Source organism: Neodiprion virginianus, chromosome 3, assembly GCF_021901495.1.
Source record: "Neodiprion virginianus isolate iyNeoVirg1 chromosome 3, iyNeoVirg1.1, whole genome shotgun sequence".
In the NCBI taxonomy this organism is placed as follows: Eukaryota; Metazoa; Arthropoda; class Insecta; order Hymenoptera; family Diprionidae; genus Neodiprion; species Neodiprion virginianus.
Window position 1 is genome coordinate 24,098,936 of NC_060879.1, and position 16,828 is coordinate 24,115,763.

The 16,828-nt window shown below is 40.0% G+C and overlaps 1 protein-coding gene across 2 annotated transcripts in view; it reads left to right on the forward strand.

The window, feature by feature from the left end:
* Positions 1-1,948: 1,948 nt before the first annotated feature.
* LOC124300174 (TWiK family of potassium channels protein 18-like) overlaps positions 1,949-16,828 on the forward strand; it is a 274,675-nt gene continuing 259,795 nt past the window's right edge. For both annotated transcript variants that reach the window (XM_046753903.1, XM_046753901.1), the window contains exon 1: positions 1,949-3,037. The gene's annotated coding sequence lies outside the window, so the exon portion shown is untranslated. The remainder of the gene's footprint in view (positions 3,038-16,828) is intronic.

A 16,828-nucleotide genomic window follows, 5' to 3' on the forward strand; every position in this document is an offset into this window, starting at 1 on the left:
TGCATTCACGTGTACTCAAATCTTTCCTCGCTGGGTTTGGTAATTCAAAGAGGTATATACGTGAGTACATACAATACGTTGATTGCAAAGATCAAAGGTTTGAGCTGCAGCCGTAGCCAAAGCCTTGCGAATCAGCTAACCGTGCGAAAAACGGGCGCAGCGCACAACCGTGAGCTTTTGTTAAACAAACATAGGAACAAAAATAAATAAAAAAAAAAAAAAAATCTTCTGCCAATTCAGGAGTGAACTTTTCTCGGTATATAGAATGTATGTAAATACATTCATGGATGCAGGTAGCTGTATGTATGCACGTATATCCTCGACGTGACGAACGGTACGGGGGCGTAATTCTCTACTTTGTCGAATTGAATCCAACAATAAGAACGCGGAGGATGGAGATTGAAATCATCTCGTAAACTTTTCTACGAGGGTAAGTATGGCCAAACTGAATTCTGTAGTTCTTATCTCCTTTTGCGCTTTACGTATTCTCATACTGTTCTTGTAGATCCAGAACTTAATCGATCTTTCAACTTTCCCAATATGATCCCGCAAAGCGTTACAAGGTTTTCAATCTTATGTATAGCGTGACTTGCGATAAGTTTTATTTTCTCTTCAGCATTTGTTAAATTTGGGTTATAGCCAAGTGAATGTCGTTTATTTTCCGAAAAAATACCACTCGAAACCTTTGTGGAATATCGAGACAATGACTCATGGAAATGATTGAAAACTCGTCAGAATAAAGTTAAATATGTGTAACAGCATAAAAGTATCGATATTTATCACTGTTTCCAACTGTGGGAAATTACACAATCAAACAACTTTAATTCGTTGGTCAAAGCTTACGGTATTAAAAAGACACTGTTGCGATTGTTGACTAAGCGAATTATGCATAAGCTAATCAGTTTTGTTACGTGTACTTATTTTACTTGTATGTACCTGTACGTACTTGAATATTGTTTTGCTGGATCTGTAAAGTTCATTAAAACGTACGTATAAAGAGTTAAAGTTCCTATTTTGTGTCTCAGATCTCATGATTTTGGGTGAACAATGACAGAAACTACTGTTTCGGAATGAGATTTTGATATCAAAAGGTCCGACGGATCCCAAAACTCTTGCGAATACATGAAAGGTACCGTAAGGCTGTTCCCGCTGTTCTGTGTCCCAATTCCAACTCGTCTCATTGTCAGATAGAGAATATACCTTGGATATAGCTCGGACGGAGATACCGGGCTATAACCGATCAGATTTTGGAAACGATCGGTCGAACAGTGTTCAATTTATTCGAAGAACAACATTAAACCAGAATTAAAAATGACATTTTGAGAATGGCGGACCGGATTTCATTGATTTTGGTCTTAATCGAAGTCGGTTTTCTCAGATTAGAACTGATTTAAATTAGTATTTCGTCAATCAGCTCGAAATACATCGCGCGGTAAGTTTTTAGGCTGGCCCGTCAGGATCAGCCAAACAGACCACTTTTTTTCACCGCTTCTCCGTCGCTTCAGAAATTCGCGTCTGAATATTATGGCAAAAACTTTTTTTGATTGCTTGAGAATATTTTGATAGGTTCTTTCCAGAATTCATCTCTAGAAATTGTTACTTCATCAATGTCCACTTGAAGTAGCAAAAAGTTACTACATTCCGATCCTGCGATATATTTCGACGATTCGAAGGCCCACTAGTTCGTATAAATCTTCTAGCCTTACGACGCAAACTCTCAGGCATGCGAACACTCGAGAAATTTTCCCACGCGAAGACGGGCATGACGATATGATTCCGATGAAACATTTCGATTAATAATTCTATTGTAACACGGGCATCAATCGATCTCTGCGGTCGGCGAAGCTTCGGGGTCGTTCGCTCGCCCCCGGGAAAGCTCGTCGCCTGGGGGGCGGAGCGTGCGGAGTTCAAGTCGAGCTTTCTCTATTCGGCAAACGGCGCCCGAGAAGCGCGTCAGATCGCGAATCCGCGTGCCGTCGTCTCGAATTACCTTCGGTTCTCGTAAGGGTGACTTCGTGCCGGGTTACACTCTACACGTGCAAGTTCGAGAAGCGAGTACCGTCGATATTTTCTCCCTCTACGAGAGGTTCGGGAATTTTTTTTAGTCAGCATCGTTATTGCAAGACACGAAATTTCGGGGTTCGGATGAGTAAAAAGTTTTATGGAATTCGAGTATAAAGTTGGCATTTCCTGAATATCCAATGCGTGGAATGTCGTTCGCCGAAGTTAGTGAGTTGACGAAAACAAACCGGTAAACAATCGCCAATTACTCTGTGGATGTGGCTGCCGGTGAATCAGACCCATTTACACGCGATTACGAGTTGGAATTAAAACGAAACGACTGTCGGCGCATATTTCGGTGATTCGGTTGAAATAACATGTTCGAAGGTCGCGCGACACAAGTTGACCGTTCAAGTTACGACGCGTAATTAAGCGGCATTGCTGAAGGGGGTGTTTAAACCGAACAGTCTGCAGTGATCAGCGTGGTTTCAAATAGTGATACAGTGCGCGAATCGGTGCTGCTTGTGTAGGTCGTGAATCGTTTACGCGAAAGGGTGGGAACGGAATGTCAGTGTGGTCGTGGGAAAATAGGGACTCGAATCTATGAACACCGTTAATTGAATCCAACGGTAAATCAGTTCGGTATTAATTGGAACACCGTAACTGAATCTGTTGCTCGAGGCTCGGCGCTATGACTCTTTGGAAGAGAAATTCGTGAATTATCGGTGCGCGGTACACGATTTCGATTGAAATTGATATTCCCGACAGAATGATGCTCCGTTGTTGTTCATTGCCGGCGTGTTGATACGCCAAGGGTAAAAGTTGGCACCGAGGACGAGGAATAGAATCGATTCCAGCATAAGGATATACGGATTCGTGATAAACATCAGTCAAGTGGGTCTGGTGTAAATACCTGAAGCCATCGCGTCAGGTGAAGGAAGGACACTGTGTGATGTATTTTCAAGTGCGAAACTCATGTGTAAATTAGTGATTGGAGAGTTCGGAGATTTCCATACGATTCTGTAACGCGCTAATGGTGAGTCAAATCTTATTCTCTTTCTATAGATTCGTCATTTTCGTCAGTTCCCAAGGGTGTAGCCACAATGTGATCAATGAATTGTGCGGTGACGAAGTATTGCGCGGCCAATATTGAGGGTATTGAAATAATTGCGAACCGCAATTGGCGAGTCAATGTTAAAAGTAAAAACATGAAACGGTGAGTTTCTCCAAATAGTGGCAGCAATTACACTCTCACGCCAGGGGCCAAGACTCTCGATCCAAAAGTTTCCGTGTACTAGATTATGTGCCGGAGTTGAAACCCGCTGTGGGATTTTCCGGTACATCGCACGCTGTAAATCCCCTCAAGATTCAGCGGTGGACCTACCTACCTAATTTCATACTCGAGATAGAACAACGCTGGTTTAACTGAAACAATTACGGTTTCCAATTACGAGACACGCGTGCGTTTACGCCGTAGGCTCGACGAGGACTTGGGTCCCGATGAACGTCGTGCAGTATAGTAGACACCGAGAAAGTTCTTCATGCGTTTTGGGCTTGTCTTCCCTCGAGTTACCCGAATTTCAGTATCAAAAATTCATTCCTGCTTTTTGCTTTGATCACGAGGCGCAGAAAGGAAATGCGATGAAAATTGGAAACGGTAGACGTCCGTGTCGAAGGACGACGCTTACCATGAACAAGTAAGGTCCTGCGAAGGCGGGATCGAAATTCGCCACTTACTCAGCCATCCAATATTCATTATTTCACGTAGATATTCTCGGGTGGAGCCCTCTCCAAGTTGTTCGGCCCCTTTCGATCGAGGGATGGTTTCAAATCGCATCAGAAAAGGTTGCGCTGCCAGTATTATAACCGATATAAGCGAGGGCATGAGTTATTTTCGAAAAATGATGCTGGCATTACCATTCGCCTCTCGACGTAGCTTGCTACTTCGGTATGTGAATACAAATTTTCACTGTAAACTACAGTCTTAACATCTTTTTCACCGAGTCGCATACACATGTGTTATATTGAGAATTTTTTATGCACAGCTTCAAGCATCCGCGTAGTGCGCAGCGTAAATCTAAAGAGATTCGCGACTTATTTTCGAGCAGAGGCTGAGAGTCATTTCAAACTTTGGCAATAAAATCTCTCAAGGTTACTTCTATGATTCCATTTACTATACTTCAATGTTATAGTGGAGAATATGGGCGAGTGTCTTATCTAAAAAGGAATTCGGTGTTTTTCCATTTCAATACAAGGGCTCAGTGTGCATCAACCACGTTTATTTACTGTCAGATTTTCACTCCAATCACAAACTAGACGTGAGAATAAAAATTTGTTGAATCAATCTGTCTAATTGTTGATAATGCAGGATCACTAGCAAAATTCACAGTTTCATAGGTTTCTGAAATTTTAGAACTCATAGAAAAATTGATTTACCTGTAATAATCAACTGTACACTTCTGATTCTAGAATATTTTCAAACACCAACTACGCCTTCGAACGATTTACACTCACAAAAATTTGTCATAAAATGATCTCGGAAGTCTATGGTATCTTCACTAACAATAAATAGATCGATACTACTTGGTTGATACTTTGCATACTTCATTTTCCTCTGAGGTACGATGAAAGATGTTTCGGCACCTGCGCCTTTCCATATCTATGTCAAAGAAATGGAATTGATTCTAAGGTTTGAACTACAATTTTCTGGCACGCTGAGTCTTGAGTGTATAGGAAAGGTGCGACCTCACGACGACTTTGAGAACTTGAAGAACTTTAAGTGTTTCAGGAAGCAATTTTTTACGATCAGAGTTACCGGAAAGACCGAGGGCTGCTCTCAACACTTTGTCACCGTAAGAAATCCTCGATCACTTGGAATAATTTTGCTCGAAAGTTATCCCGATCAAACTGCGACCTCAAGTAGCAAACACGACAAGGTCTAATTGCGTTGCATCAAAGTGTGCGTGACCGCGAAAATTATCAAACCTCGAGGGTCGGCCAGGTATTGGCGCGATCCCGCGAGGCCTGTAATTCGAGGCGCCTTCGAGAGTCCGGAAACCAATTTCATCTATTTCCACCAACATCCGAACCTCACGATCTCGGATCTGGTCGATACTCTTTCGTATTATATATATAATTACCTTGAATCCAAAATATCTCTGACTTTCCATTAGTCATAATTTCCGGGTGGGAAAAACATTCCGGTGTATCCCAAGAACATTTCTGAAGTTCAACAATATTTTTTCGTCTTTCCTTTTCAATGTATCCATGAAATACAATCTTAAATATTCAGCAATCCGCATGGCTGCATTCATCTTCAAACTCGAATCGTGATTTCACCAACCCAAAATATGGCACATTTCACGGTCACGTAGTAGGTCAATTAACCGAAATGATATCCGGCACTTGGATCACAACCCAAGCACGATATCGTTTCATCGAAGGTTTGCGGTTGTTATCTGACGAGCAGCTTTAGGGAGGGTGGATCAAGGGATAGCCGTCTATCGAAATTAATTTCGTTGGGTAACGACGCCTCGCCCCGGATCGTGAATTCTCGAAGGGAGTACGGCGAAGCACTAACAGCATCGTACGCGACAAAGAATGCGTAGAATCCCCTTCAAAAAACGGCGATTCCAGGGCTAATTCTTCGTGCACGAAGGGAGAGGGGGAATAAATATTTGCACTCCTTGTTGGAGCTTCGCGTTCGTTTATGGTGAGGCGATGGGGGCGCCAACTTTCATCCCCGTGAATTTCGAAAGTTCAAATATATGAAGCTGGGGGTGACATGTGAGAGCTTAGAGAAGAGCGGGGAACATTTACATATGTAAAATGTATGTAACCCACCGGCCTGCTTCGTTTTATCGTTAGAGATACAGCGGGACTTAATCCCATATCAATACCGACTTGAGTGACACTCGAAGGCATTCGATTTCGACCCATTGAAATTGAAGTATCCGGGTTATATTGAAAATTCTGTCGAAAATTATCCGATCCGCTTTTGCAAACAGAATCGGCCGGTTCTGCGGCACGTTCTCGCATCGAGTATTTCCCAGTATTTTCATCAAAAACAACCCGAAATATTATACGTTCAGCCCGTATGGCGTACCCTGAGGAATTTCCAGTTGTGGTTACTGCACGGTACTTTAGAGTTTGAATTTTTTACCATAGCCGGAAAATAAAGTTCTGGGTAAAAAATTGAAGTGTGTTTTTTAACTTTCAGTAGAAATTCGTTACGTTTTTCTATTATTTTTTTAGATTATGGTTGCTCCTATTACATTATTTTCAACAAATTAATTTGATAATAATTTGATGTGGGTTGAACATTACATTGACGGTGACGTTTTATTTCGTTTAAAGAATTTATAGCAAATTCAACGAACAGATTTAATATTGCGATATAAAGAAAATTTAGTATTGACAAATATAATCATACTTACTACCACATTTTTGTGATTCTAATAATATTTTAACAATGATTGCTATGATATCGAATTTACTAGTATTTTAACGAATGAAATCGTTCTCAGTACGGAGAGGATAAGCACCGAAGATTTTGTTTTTGCAATGGCATAAATTTAGGGTGATAATTACGGTCGTCACAGTTGCCATAAACGGTAACCGAAACCGTAAAGGATATTATATAAAACGCGATAGATGATTTGAGTTCGATAATGTGGCGTAGTTTGCAGTTTGTTATAAACAATTGCCACTTACGTATTCTTGGTACTCTTCACTATTTACGAGAAAGTTATCCATCTTTCCTTCACAGCGAATTATTGGAAATACAAAAACAAGCCTTTTAGAAAATTTAACCATGACGATTCAAACTGTAATTCCAATATAATAATTTCAAAGGTCATCTTTATAGAACAGCAAACTTCTCTCAGACATGAAAATCAAGCTGATTAGCTCGTTTTATTTAATATTAAAGCGAGTTCCATTTCGTATAATTTTCAAGTAACTATAGGTTACAGAAAAATGTTGACAAGGGTCGACATAGATTACATTCAGTATGTTATAAAGTCACTGAAAAATTTTGAGATAATTTTTACGAAGGTAGTTTGAAAATTGATGTAAAATGGCTCATTCGTATAGGAGGAAATTGTTACCAGAAAATTATTCATCAATTCTTCATTAACCGACGGTTTTGTGACATTTGTCAGGTGAAATTTTCATCCGCGTGTCGATAAAAGTCTAAAGAATTGTAAAATCTTGTTCCTCTCCAATTTGCGATCCAAGCATTTATGCATATGCGAAAGATAAATGAATTCTTTTGATGGAAAACTCGGTTTTTTAGGCTGACTTCAGTAACGCCGTTTAAGTGATTGAGAATTTGAATTTTCGTCGAGTTTTTTTCCAGAAGTTTAAACGCAACTGGAGATTTTTGCCTCAATATTATAGTTCTCAGCGACATGACAGAGTGGCAGTAATTAATTTCAGACAGCTTGTAGCTGGGGAAATTTCTGAAAATAAACGGCGATAGTTCGTCAAAGTCTTGCTCTTGGAGAGAAAATCGGAGGGAGCGAACGAAGGCCGTTGAGAAGCACAGGAATAATAAATCTTAAAAATAAATGCGCTTTCCGTTCGTTCTTTCTTTTCTTTCGGTTTTTTTTCACGCCTCGTATTTTTTTCCACCTTTCTTCCTTCGGTTTTTATATAGGCGGGAGGTATAATATGCAGATTTTAGCACCACACTACAAGCAACGCACACACCCAAACACGATCAATATTTAGCGTTACCCTGAAAATTCACAGATTCGTACGTACAGAAACGCGAAATAGAAGGCTCGTGTATGCTTGCAGGGATTTCAATATAAAATGCCGGATTGTCTGAGAGTTTTCGAATTTCACCGAACTCACAAAAACACATTTGTCATCCAAGATTGTACGTACGTCTATAAATATGCCCGCGATGAGTTTTCTTCCATAATAATAATAAGAATAAAGTAATTATTCATCCACGGGTTTTTCCTCGTTCAACATCTCGGATCTATGCTGGGTCGAACTCCAACAAATCTCAGAGCCATCGTTTAGTCTCCAATTTATAGCTAATTGTAAACCAAATCGCAGGCAATATTCGTACTTTCACATCCAAGCTCTTCCTGCAATTACAAGTTTTTGGAAAAAGTTTTAAAAATAATTTTCGGCGGGATAAATCCTTAGCCTTCGATCGGCAGAGCCAGCAACTTTCTTGCACAAAATTCAACTGGCAGAAAAATATTAATAACAAGTAGAAAAACGGGATTTCGAAATAATAACCGATCAGTCTGAGAAGTTTAAGTGATAAACCTTTGTCAGTAAAAAGTTTAGAGAGACGTACTCGTTATCGAGTGACGAAAAAGTTCGTTTTAGAAAGAAAATGTCGGATTGGCACATCGTAGACACGAGGAAGGTCGAACGGTACATTTCGGGAAATAGGTTGAATTTTTGCGAAAGAAAAGAGAAGCGTGCGTCCCCCGCTAATTTGCAAATAGTTCCCACCGGGTGTGATAAGTTTGTTTAATTTTCTCGTTTCTTGTCTCGACGATTCTCCGGGTTTCAGCTCTTCCACTTTGCTTCCGTCGTCTGTTTTTCTCGCTCTCCGCCCGCCGACCAATCGTCGAAAGCCACCGTTTCTCACCCAGGGAAGGAATGCGAACATCCCCCGCGTATAACTGATGAATATTCTAATCACGTTGTCCCCGGGAAAGGGAATAAAAACCATCCCGCGTTAGTTAATTTGATTGGCTCCCGTGTAACCTGTACCAACCTTTAATTAAAAACACCGAATTTATCCGCTGGTTAACGCCGATCGAGCCTTCCTTGGCAGATGTAAGATTAATCGCGTATCGATCTTTCCAACTCCTTTCAAATTGTAATTCAAACTCGGTTTTTAAAACTGATTATCGCGGTGTGCATATTTCTTTGAAAAGTCCTCCGCACTGAATAAAATTTCGCATATTTTGTTACGATAACTTTTCCACTAAAATAGGTATCGTCACGATAACAGTTTGAATATTGTTGGAAGTACAGAAAAATTTAACGGGTACAGGTAACCGTCGAATCTAATGCAAATTATCAGTACTACATTTTTTGGTCATCGCAACGTTGAATCTGTATATTTCACTGGGATTTTTCAATAAAATTTACCGACGCACCAACATTGAGTAATTGCTATTAGTTACAAGAAGGTACAATCGAATTATCGCGATCGAAAAGAATACTAGATTTTCTAGTTACAGGTACAAGACTCATTTTTATTTTGGACCCAGAATTACATGTTTCAGTTATTTGGTATTTGTGTAGTTGTATAGATTTTCCAAAAGTTCCCGTTTTTCATTAAATCTTCGTACTTTCGCGTTCGATGGTCGGATTTCAATTTATTTTCGAATACATCTGAAATTATCGCTATTTCATTACCGCCCCGTCACACTGTCGCGATTGTTAATTGTGCTCTCAGCTCGATTGACACGTTCGCTGAGTAATTAACAAAGTTTTATTTAATTACCCGGCTGTTGTGTTGCAAATTTTTGATCAATGAAAAGCCCATGCCTGGGCAAGCAGAAATTAAATCCCTCTCGATGTGAATTCGATATTCCGTAAAGTACGTCCTAATGCACAAAATGTTCGAAAATGGTTTGCACTCAGTATTTTAATATAGGCTCTGTCGAAAAAAATACTATTCACGTAGATGTCGATAAGCAGTTTGAGTGCATGAGCTCGCAAAATTACAACAATCACATATTTGGACACGCGAGTTGCCGCAGATTCGACATTTACGCTTCGTGCGTACTTTAAATCGCGAGTAAAGGGTAAGATTGTTCAAATTTCACGAAAAAAATTCCAGAGTTCGCAGAGACAAAGAGCGAAAATTTTTATCACGTGTAGGTAATTCAAGCCGAGCGCATATGCAAGAGACACGTGCAAATTCCGTAATTAATTCGTGCTTTGAAATGTTCCCAAGGTCGGGATTTGCCTGAAGAGAGTTTAATTAAAAATTGCAAGCCCTCAGATTTTCTTGCAGTGTTCCGTAATCGTCTTTTTCGGTTACCTAAACGCTGCTCAGAATACAGGGATGCTCGAAAATATGGAAATGCGTTAGCAATTAACCTTCTCCCTGCAAAACCGGAACACGTTCGGTCTCAGCTCGGCTTAGGCAATCTCAGCCGATAGCTTAGCACAGAGTTAAGCGTAGGTCAAGTCGGTGCGACGTTAACTTGCGTTGGCTTAGGTTGGGCGGAGTAAGATTAGATCAGTCTCGGCTCTTGCCCCTTAGGCAGTGTAATAAAAAATTTCAAATCTCGGACCCACGTCAAGTCCGGAAATATACAGGTGAAAATAATTTGTTCAACTATTCAGAGTTCAAAATCTCATAGTAACAGATTTGATGCGTTGAAAGTAACGCCAAACGAAGGTTGACGTTAAATTTTGTGTTTACTTTTTATATTGATTGTTGCAAAAAGTGTCGAACGCTGTTTTATAAGAATTTACACTGAAAAATAAAAACAAAAAAATTTGACTATGATGTGTATTTATTGAGCTTCTACGATCCAGTTAAGAAATAGCAATAATTTTTTTCGTGAATAGCGGTTAAGGTACGCTAAGAAAAATTTAATTTGCTACGGTTTATAGAAAATTCTTGTAATATCTTTAGAAAAACAATTGAAATAGTATTGGAGTTACAGGAAAATGTCGTACAAGTAACAATTCAGTTTGATTATCTAGTTATTAATACTATATTATTTATAAAGTTCATTTTTTACTCACAGAGAAGGATGTTTTTTAGTTACGGTTAAAAAAATAAACATAGTCCAGGTATGCATGGTAAACGCAACTGGAAATTTTGCTATGTGTAGCAGCTGATCCGCGTTCACGATTCCGTGAAATTTCAATTCAAGTTTTAAAGTTCCTTGCAATATGTTATCGGGACGGGATGGAGGAAGTTTTTATCAAAGATCTCCGCCATTATTGCTCTTCATGTAACTAAAAACACGAATCGGCTGAGAAATATTCGAAGCAGCATGAAACTGTCACTCGAGGATTCAATGCCTTTACCCACCATGTGGGTTAAAACGCGAAAAGGATAGGGAGGAAAGTTAATGCGTCGATAAGAATTTCGAGGGTAAGAAATTCAACGCGTGTGAAATGGCAATTCGGTGGCCTATATAAAATCAGATACCATGAGATATCAATCCTTGCGATTTTCTTTCGCAATTTAATCTCCGGCGCGTGTGTAATCAAAAACATTTTCGAATCCAGTCGAGGGTGAAAATGCAGAAGGATTAGAGACTGGAGGGATAGCAATATGAAATTTTCAAAAACGCAAGATTCTACTCTACAAACCGTCGAACAGTAAATTCTGACAATTCCAAATTTTGGTTTTTCGACACTTCGACTTTACAAATTGGAGGACTCGATGAAATAGGGGGAAATCGCGTCTTTGAAAATTCGATATCGTGGTTTCTATATTCCGATTATATCGCGATCTTTCGAATTCCACGACCCTTACATTTCTCGTCACAGAAATCGGGTGACAGGAATCGTGAAAACGGGAGCGCGAAAGGGCGACGAGGTTTTCTCTGGGGTGCCGTCGGCGCCCGCGGCGACAAACAGGGACTGAAAACACACGATCATTGTAGTTCCTCGTCGGAGGTAGAGACTGCGGTTGACACTGTCCGCGTAATCATCGCCACGACACTTCCGACAAGCTGCCGGTGGCTTCAACCCGCGGGAGACAAAGCGAGCACCTCTTTTCACCCTCGGTTACGCGGGGTAACAAGGCGCCTCCTTAAATCCTTAAGCAGGTAACTTACTTGCAGGTGAACCAGACCGTGAATTTCTCTCGCGCTCCTCGTCGAGTCTACAATAATTATTGAAACGAGTGTTCCTCGGGGTTTTTACCCAGTTGTTACTCGTCCCGAAAAGTCCGTGATTCGTACTTTTTTCTCCGAATTTGTGCCTAGTGCGAAGTTCAGATCAATGAAGCCAGGTTGTCACGCATCTTCAGCAGCCAAAGGCTTCCGCAAAGTTTTCAACGTTTTATTCCTCACACGCACTCACAGAGATTGCTTTTACTAAAAAACTAAAGAGAGCCCTTTGGGTTTGATTACTGCAGACTGCCCATCAAACTACATCGACTTGCCTTTAATTGATGCTCAATTAATCAACTTCCTCCTAATTTTTTGAGCGGCTAACTCGGTCTCGGGAGGACGATACAGTCAGACTTTACCGTCCGAGTGAAATTTTACTCTTTTTTTTTACTATCCTGCAAAACGTACTCAGCACTGATGTGAAAATGCAGCAGTCAGCGTAATCCGGGTGAACAATTATCGAAAAATCGAGTAGATCCCGTTAAACCGGGTCAATCAGCTTCACTGTTGACTCGGAATCCACTGTGTCAACTCCTCGACACGACCTTCTATTTGAACGGAGGGGAAATAATGACAAATCATTACGGTTTCGTGGTTTTCTACTGCGCGCACTCCGTTCTCGCTGAAGGTTTCTCGGGTACGTGAAAATTAAAATCATCGGGATGAAGTTACGAGCAAAGATTTTAAATACCTAATTCTTTGAGTTCCAACCGGCCTCCAGTGCATACCAATACGGATACAATGGAGCAGTAAATCGAAGCGTAAAGAAGAGTCGTCGAAGCAAAATATCCATCCTCTTGCAGTATGTTCTAAAAGATGATCGTATGGATCACGCGAAGAAAAATATAACCCGGGGGGGGAAAGTAAGCCGAAAATTAATTGTTCGAAGTGCAAGACACGGTTTCTCCGAGCCCCGTTGTACCAAAGTGGAAAACAGTGTTTGTTCAGAGATCCGGCAAAGTAAGCAGACCCCGTACATACTTGTTAATATCATTGTTATCATTTTGCTCGTTTCGGCTGACTGTGAGGAGTCTTGCAGAACACACTGACGTATCGGGCGAATAACGTTGTACCGGATGAATTAAGAAGAGGAGAGAAAAGCCGAGCTCCTTGCACATGTTTCCAGCAGTCGATTGAGCTTCGGGATTTTTTCAGGTATTTCTCTAATTACGTGTTCTGACTCCAGAAGAAATAATTTCAAAGATGAATACGCAACGATTAAGAGAGGTGGCGAATTCTACGACCTCGTGATAGACTTTGAAATGAATTTCTCAAATCAAAAACATCAATACATGCATTACTTGAATAATTAATTTCCCATTGAAGCTTTATTCTTTTTTGTACGAGGTATACCAACAGAAATAAATATCGAGACGATTTCCACGTGCTGAATTCAATCTGTATAATTTAGCCAGTTGTAACCGTAATTCAGTTGCCAGGTTGCCTGCAGGTTAATGAGTATGAATCTACTTTCCGACAGCTTTCATTTAGCAGGTCTTCGTTTAAGGATCTGTTTGCAAGCGTGAATGCGATGGTACGAATTTACGTAGGTAACAAATGGAGGGTATAATAAGAAAGAGGTGAAATCTGTTGGTTTTTATGGTTATTTTTTTTTGTGACGCAGTAACGGCTCACCCTTGTTCCCCGGTAATAAAATCAAGTCAGCAAAGAGAGAGAGAGAGAGCGAGAGAGAGAGAGAGAGAGAGAGAAAGTCCTACGTAGGTAGGAACGAAAAGTTCAAAAGTCGCACTTTAAATTGTACTAGCAATAAAACTCGCGGAAGTAGAAACGGCCGAACCAAAGCTCAAGATTCAGTTCGGGTCGCACCCAAACCCGAATCCCTGCAACCCCATCGCCACCCTCAATCTTCGTCGCTCGCCTCGACAGTGGTCCCTCTACATTTGTTTTCGCCTTTCTTTTTAAGCTCCGCGTTCGTTTACCGTCAACGGTTCCGCTCGTCCTCGAAAGCTCAGCAGCACGGAGAAGCGCGCCTCTAAACACTTTACGCGATTCCGTTTGACTCAGACGAGCGCAAATCGGTCGAAATTGTTTTTACATAATGTAAGCAAACATGTTTTTGAACTCGGCTCTCTCTTTCTCTCAAAGACGACGTCTGCTCTGTTGCTCGACAGAAGCGACTAACCGTACAGACTCTACCGCAAATAACTTTATCCTTTTGTTTTCCACGATTATTATCATTGTTTTCTTGTCTTTTGTATTCACTTTTTATTAACATTCTTATTTTTAGTCGCCGCAGTCACCAAACATTGTCACCAATATTATAGTAATCGTATTTTGGAACAGGCAGATGGATCCCCAGACAGTTTACTATTTCCGCGTGTGTTCGTACCCTGCACGTTTAGAAAAAAAATGTCCCAGCAGGTTCACTCAAGTTTTTGGGTGGATTTGAACATTTTTTAATGTACTGCTAAGTGAAAAAAAAAAGTATAAAGTACAAATTAAATGTCGACGTGACAATTTAAATGTCAAAACTACAATAATTTTTGTCATATTTACTAACAGAAATGTAACAAATAACACAAACATAAAGTCGACCTGCTGGCACATTATGTTTGATTAAATTTTTTTTACAGTTTAAAATAAGTGTCCCAGGGGCGTATTAATAAGACTGACAAACACTGGTGTACAGACTACATCCAAGGTACATCGCGCCGAAATGCCGTTATTGTCTTGCCAAATGCGGTGCGAATGCCTGTCCAAGAAAGCAGAGTCAGACTCACCTGGCCTGGGTCTTTTCTCCTTTCCAAATGTGTGGAAATTCCCATTTGTCAGCCTAGCCTTTTCTTCGGAAATTATTTTAAACTGCACAATAAATGTAAAAACAAAATATTCCGGCACGCAAGACCGAAGAGCCTGATACTCGTTACGTTATGCGGAAAAATGTCGATATCTATCGTCAGACACGGTTGAAGAAAATGTTGAGTCTTCGGTACGCGAAGAAACCGTAGGTAAAAACATTAAGCTCTGGATGACGAATGTTTGTTTGGAGAAGGGTTTCCGCCGCGGGTTTAACGGACAGTGATAGGTATTATATCGGATGAAACGCGATCTCGCCTAACGAATATTAATTGCAGCTGTGAAAATGATGATTGTATATAAAAGTCGGTTGCCTAAATGAGTTTGACGTTAGAATGGAAAGCCACGGCAGCTGGAAAGAATTGGACGGTGCAGAATGGAAAGACGGCAAAGGCAAAGATAAATTGAGATCAGAAGATGGATTTTAATTAAAAAACTTTATCTGCGCTCTGCTTCATTCAAACTGTCTTAAGATAGACTCGGAGTATGCCGTAGGCGGGTTATTAAGTGCTGGATAATTATATTATAAGATGTACTTATGAGGCCGTACTAAACCATCGCGTTAAACACGAAAATTCGTACGTTTGGAGAATAAGTTTTGTCGAATAGTACGCTGTTGTGTGTAACAATGAAATCAAACCCAATGATAAAAATCGTGAACTAATAGTATATGGTATTACGAGTTTGGAAAATAAGCAATTTCAGATGAGTGTGAAGTTTGTTAAAGTGCTGCGATCGCTATTTATTCCATCATCTCTAGAGGAAAGTTTGATTTGAGAAGCACGGTAAGTATAACTGACAACGCGCAAAATTAGGGTTAGGTAACTTACGTTCAATTACACAGTGCGTAAATTTGAGTAATTCGGAAGTGCGCGCGCGCGCAAAGAAAAGTCCTAGCGTTTAAAATGCATCGTTTCAATTGTGCGCATGCGCCAACGCTGGCTTACCGAACTGATGGAAAACGGGGCAATCTGCACACGCTTCACAGAAAAGTGTTCCGCAAAAATTTTATTTCACTAGGGTCAGTACATTTATTTTTCCAATGTTTAAGCAGTGCACCTTGAGTCTTGTAAACGAGATAGTCGTTAAGGCAGGAAACACTTTGATGGGTCAGGAAAGGATGTATAATTGAGTGGTTATACTAGTAATTAGCACAACTAGGAGACGGTATCTCGAAACTTGAAGGGTAACTTGCGCCAACGGAATATAGAAGGAAACTACACGTGTACTCGGGCTGCGGGTAGAAATCCCGACAAATTAATTACTAACAAAGTGTGACAAGTCTGTCTGGCACAGGGAATTATTTTCGAATATAATTAACGTGCCGAATCAATCTCATCTGCTAACCGAACAAATATTCCGCACGAGAATTAATTAACAAATACGATAATAATTGCATGAGAGATGCGCAACTCTCGTCGTTATGGTAAATCGTTATCTCTTCACCGTATAATGACAATGTGGTTAAATTTTCGCTCGCGAACACGTCGAGTTCGTCTTGAATTGTTACAGCATTTGCCACTTTTGATCCTGTTTGTCAACTCACCTGAATAACGAAAATTGTATTCAAACGCTCGCCAAATTGCAGATGATCAGTTGTTTCTCAGTTTTCAACCTCAAACAGTTTTACACGTCTTCAATTATGTAAAATTGCAAAGCGAGTACAATTTTTTTTTACTAGCTATATGCATCGGAGGTAATTGAATGAGAGATGAAAAGGGTCCTCGAATGAAAAGAGCCATTAATTTAATTTTTGTTTGATTGTATAATGTTGTAAGGTTTTACAAAACACTTTTTGCAGAATTATAAATTCGACAAAAATTAGTTTTCTAATAATAGCTCGATGAACGAAATTACTGTTTGCCGTTAGCGCATTCTATGAAATTTACGCAGAAAGATCTTTCCAAAAAGAACGAAATTCAAAAATAGGCAACCCAAGGAATTAGATTTAAAAAGTCGGAGAATCAAAAAACAGTTAGCAGGAGAAGAAAAATTTCCTTTTCGTGTTTCATTCAAATTTCCAAATTAAATGCACGCTCGCTTTTGCACCAGAGTGAAAAATTTTGTTTTTTCTTTCACAAAAAATTTACTGCGCAGATTTCATCAAACAATTATATTACAATTACTGGAAACTTTACTTTTATTTCATGCATTATGAAACT